Here is a 5,782-nt window from a genome sequence, read left to right on the forward strand (position 1 = left end):
TGAAGAACAAAAAGACAGCAACTTGTCTGTTCCCCTTCCCCCAATTCCCCAGCACTGTTCCCATCCCCCCAATTCCCCAATAAAAATCTTTTAAAAAAAGATAAATAATTGTTTCCTGGAGAACTAATGGTATGAGGGCTGCACGGACCCCTTGCAAGTTCTGGGTCCTGACCTGCAGGGCTGCAGAAAGTGAAGTGATAGGGTTGGCCTTGGGGAGGGCTGATAATGAAAGAAAGCATTTGAATTAGTTAAGAGGATGAGATGGGGTGAGACATTTAAGGGGGGAAGGGATGGGATAGGTCCAGATGGAGTGGGGATCAGGGCTCTGGGCTCAGAGGCGGGGGCTCAGTCCAAAGTCTCCAGAGTGGCAGCACTGGACCAATGGGAGATCCCAAGACTGGGGGGCAGCCTGGAGCCAGGGACCCTCAGGAGGCAAGTTATTTAACAAACACCTGCAGTGTGTCAGGCACTGAGCAGAACTGTACAAATATTCATTTGTTTAATCCCCATAACCGATTTTACAGATAGGGAAACTGAGGACAAAAATGTTAAGTCAGGTACCTCAGATCACACTGCAGACAAATGTCAGAGTTGGGATTCGGACCTAGGCAGCCCAGCTGGGGCCCCTAACCCCTACATTCTACGGCTCTTGTTCACCTAAATCCCCAAAAACCATAGTTTAAAAAAATCAAGGGCCCCCTCTCAACAGTTATTGAGCTCTTCCTGTGTACCTTACTTTAATGCGCCATCTTCCCAGGTGTGTACAATCATTTCCATTTTACAGATGAGGAAACTGAGGCACAAAGGAATGACACTAGGAACACAGGTGGGGCTATGTCCAACGTGAGAACCGCAGGATGATGTGAGGCTCATCCTCTGTTGGGCCTTGGTCTAGTTCAGGAGATGGGCCAGTGGGAACCCCAAGCCTCTGCCTTCTCCAACTTCCAGGTTTCTAATGCCACCACTGCCCTTAGCAAAGCCTCTCAATGTGCCCCAATTTAGGGCAGCACCCTCACTCATGCTGTCCCTCTGAGTCTTGCTTCCCCACCCCAGGCTGTCTAGAGAGACGGTGGACTCACACTCAGCCTGGGAAAGAGGGCTGAGAACTCTCTACAAAGGGACCTCAATGATGTCACCTTTGACAGGAGGGAAACAGGCAGATCAGAGATGCTAAGGCATTTGCCCAAACAGTGCAGGTAGTATGAGGCACAGCTATACTTGAACGCAGGGCTTCAGCCTCTCATGCCTCCAAGACTACCATTAAGGCACTGTCAGGCAAGGCTGTGTCTGCCCTTTGGTGCCCAGGGATCCCAAACACTCCATGGTCCAATGAAAACAGTTGAGACCCAAGATACGTACACACTTTCGTTCCAGAATGCAAAGGAGAACGGCAATGTCCAAGTGAATCCATGTTTAATTATGTTCAGGAACAGGATGTCACCTTTCTTGGGATTAACATCGATGCTTCTAGAAAAAGGCTTGGGGGTGGATATGCTCTTTCTGGGAAGACCCCAGCCAGATTTACTCAAGAGAGCTGCCTGTGGCCAGTCGGTTTCCAAAGCAAAATGATAAATTATAAGAATAACCGGTGAGCGGTTGGCACATACAGGAGCTGGTTCATGCTCAGTGTGTTTTAACTCGCGTAATCCCCACAGTGACCCTACTAAGTGGAGGCTGTTCAAGTGATGGGGAGACGGAGGCACCGGTCGCACAGCTGGGGAGGGACACAGCAGAGGTTTGACACACCCTCTCCCCCAGGCTTGGTATGTGCGTCCTTGACCCCTGTGTTGTTCTCAACCTTAGGTTTCACGGCCGGGACATTAGTAGAATGGGGCTTGTGGGTACAGTGGTGACTCTTTGACTTGGTTCGAGTATGGATGTCGGGACACGGCGCTGCCTGGGAGTCCAGATCTGGGCGGGGGTGGGAAGCCAGGTCGGGATCCATCTAGGTGTCCTCCAATCCCCGCCACAAGACTGTGAGCCACTCAGGTAGGTCTCCTTCAGCTCTGGATTTGGACGCCTGGGAAGATATGCAGCTCCGCCTTTCACCACGCCCCCGTGCCCGTCGCTGATTGGACCAGGACGAGCCCTTGGAACAGCTGGCGGCCAATGAGAGGGCGCACTTCAAAAGCTCCGCCCACAAGGACCTTCTCGCACTGTGATTGGTCTCCCGGCCTCCCCACCTTTTCTAGTTTTATTCTCCAGACTGGGCCTCCCAGGAAGTCTTTAATTTCTCTGACGCGCCTCGCCAGCTGGGTTTTGCACGCGCTGTGCCCATAACCAGAGACACCCATTCCTCTCTCTTCTCCTGGATAAGCTGTTTTCTCTCCTGCCTTCAGCTGAAATACCTCTTCCTCCTGCAAACCTTCCCTGACCGTCCCCCCGCCCCCAAGGATGGGTGGAGACCTCCCTTTGGGCCCTCGACTCCCGACTCCCGGTGTTCTTTTCATCATACCAGTTTTCTTGGCTGTCCCCCAGTCAGTAAGCAAGCTTCTTAGAAGCCAGGATGGGGTCTCAGAAAACATTGTCTCAGGGGCTGGCGGAGTGGCTCAGTTGGTTAAGAGCTCACTCGAGAGTTTGAGCTCTGAGCAACAACGGTTTGATCCCCGCCTGAGCTGAGCTGCCAACGGGTGACAGGATGGCTCAGCTAAAAAACAAACAAACAAAAAAACACATTGTCTCCCCTATGCCTGGCATACAGTAGGTGCTTAAGAAATATACGTCAAGTGGAATAATTAATGAGTTAATCTGGTATTAAAGAATAGGGAGCCCTCGACCCTCTTGAGAACAGAGCGCAGGACCCAGATTCGCCTGCTGATGGCCCAGCACAGGGTCTGGCACACAGTGGTCGCTCAGTACAAGTATATGGAAGGGAGGAGGGAAGGGACGCACGTTATTTCTGAGGATGACGTGCTCAATCGTGACTCTGGGGCACCACTTCATGGTCCTTTGTAGCCTCCACCTACCTAAACTGGTCAACCCTGCCACCTCCCTCCCCACTTAAAGCCCTCAGGTGGGGTTTGAGGTGTGTCCTGAGGGAGAGGAAGGGGCACAAACTTGTGTCCTGAGCCACTTCTGAGTGTCCCTAGAGCTGTTTTGTCCTATCCCCCGTCGGGCTTGGTAGGACCCTGAGCGGGTTAGGGGAGAGAAGAGGAAATCAGCATTACTGTGGGCGTCTTTGCACTAGTTGGGAGATTGCGAGAGGGGCTGAGGGCCCCCAGAGAGGACTGGATTATAAGCAAAGTACAGCCTCACTCCATTCACAACACACACACACACACACACACCTCATACTTCATCCTGGAGATTTTACAGAATAAACTGATTGCAAGTGGCCATGAACCCGGGCCAGGCCTCTCCCAGCTCCCTCTTAACTTTGCCCTGTAGAGTGGTGTTTAAGAGCCCAGCCCCTAAAACTGAGGACATCTGGGTTCAAATCCTGGGTCTGCCATGTGCTGTCTGTGTGATCCTGGGCACATGACTTACCTTCTCTAGTCCTCACTTTCTCCCACATGTACAATGGGATGGGTAGTTACATGTGTTAATCTTATAAAATGCTTGAAACCAACTCACAGTCATTTTTACAATTGACTTTCCATGCCCCCTCTGCTCCCACACCCTCCATGGCTCCCCCATGGCTCTCAGAGTAAAACCCACACCCTTTCCTGTGACTGGGCCCCAAGCTGTTGCAAGGATGAAATGAATTACCACATAAAGCATATGGCCTTCGGGGACTTCAGGCTCCCTCCATTCCCAGACGGGGAATGATTCACATCCTGGACCAGCAGCTTTGTTCTCTTTCCAGCACCTAGAACTACAGTGTGGTCAACACACGTGCTTAAAGAATGTTGACAGGATTGGTGAAAGGGGTGAGGAAAGGAGGGAAGAAAGGAGAATATTTTAAATGTTGAAACCTAAGTGCCGGTGAGGACAGAGGTGGCATGGCCTCCCTCACAGGCCAGTTGAGAAAACAGCCTGGTCATTTCTCACCCCATGACTCAGCCATTGCACCCCTGAGCATTTACTAAGAGAAAAGAGGGTATATGAGGATGGACAATTAAGTTCTCTAACTCAACCTAGAAAAAAAGTGCTACATACCACATTGCTGAATATCTCTACAGTCACCTTTGAAGTACTCCCCTTGGGAAGCCATGCACTGATGCCAGTGCCTAGTCCACCCTTCAAAGCAATTTTGGAACTTTTTCTGGAATGCCCATCAGAGCTGTCATCATATTACCCTTTGAATGTCATAAAAATGTCTTCCTTTCAATATTTCCTTTATCTTCAGGTAAAGAAAGAAGTCATCGGGGGCCAGATCGGGAGACTAGGGAGGGTGTTCCAATACAGTTATTTGTTTACTGGTTAAAAACTGCCTCACAGACAGTGCCGTGTGAGCTGCTGCATTGTTGTGATGCAAGAGCCATGAATTGTTGGTGAAAAGTTCAGGTCATTTTTTTTTTAAAGATTTTTATTGGGGAATTGGGGGGATGGGAACAGCTCTGGGGAATTGGGGGAAGGGGAACAGACAAGTTGCTGTCATTTGTTCTTCAGTCTAGTTGTGGAGGACGTTGCTTCACTGGCCCAAGTTGGCACCATCATTGCGCTCTTCCNACAGCAACTTGTCTGTTCCCCTTCCCCCAATTCCCCAGCACTGTTCCCATCCCCCCAATTCCCCAATAAAAATCTTAAAAAAAAAAAAGAAGAAGGTTCTGCCTCCCCAGCATCTGCTGAGCTCAGATTTATAATGTAGAATGGGCAGAGCTTATTCTAGAAGCCTCAACCCAGGGCAATCTTGCTTGGTCTTCAAATGAGTTCCGAATATTTACTGGAGATATCTGATGTTTCTGGCATTGTGCAAATCTCCATGGAGGGGATGGGTATGAGATGTCAATCAATTTGTTCAGCAAACATTTGTTGGGGCCAGAATGTAGACAGAGGATAAAGGGCCACCTGGCTTCCAGGACCAAAACCAAGATATCAAACCCAAGAGTCTGTCCATCCCCAACTCAATCCCTGTTATCAGGCAGCAAACAATGGTGAGAGCAGGGAACATAGAATTCAGAGCCCTTAGGACTGTCATACTCTCTCTTCTTCTTCCCCTGGCAGTTCTATTGTCAATGGTTTTTCCTGGGTGCTGGGTGAGATGGGGGTGGGGGAGCACTGAAGGAGAGAAGTAGGACATGAGTCCTCCGTTGGAGGTTTTCATGAATGAAGAGGAGAAGAGTACTCATATGGTTCTTGAAGGCCTACTGTGTGCTTGACAATGTGCTAAGTGCCTGACATATGCTGTCTCCCTTAAACCCAATCTCTAAAGTCAGGGCTGGGACAAAGGAAGGGAGAGGGACAAGGGGGCAAGGAGGCTCTGATTAGGGTGCTGGGAAAGGCTTCCCGGAAGACGGAAGCTGGGGAGTGAGGTCTCACTAAGTATGGTGGACTTGGAGGTAGGGCATTCCTAGCAGAAAGTATGGTGAATGCAAATGCTCTGGGCTGGACCACCTGATGGACCTGGTTGTGGCCCTCAGGCCAACAAAGAGAAATCAATTAAGACAATCTTGGTTTATCGCCTATGAAATGGGGGTTTAAAAAATAATTGTTTCGGGCCGGCCGAGTGGTGCGATGGTTAAGAACTGGCTTGGGACGCCAGAGGGCCCCAGTTCGGATCCCACATATGAGGGCCAGTGACACTGCCCTCTACAGCTAAAATGCTGAACAACAGCTCAACCTGGAGCTGGGCTGCTGTGAGTCACTGGCGACGGCATAGGCTGCAGCCCCTGTGGCAGTG

This window comes from Hipposideros armiger, unplaced genomic scaffold (genome assembly GCF_001890085.2).
Source record: "Hipposideros armiger isolate ML-2016 unplaced genomic scaffold, ASM189008v1 scaffold_64, whole genome shotgun sequence".
In the NCBI taxonomy this organism is placed as follows: domain Eukaryota; kingdom Metazoa; phylum Chordata; class Mammalia; order Chiroptera; family Hipposideridae; genus Hipposideros; species Hipposideros armiger.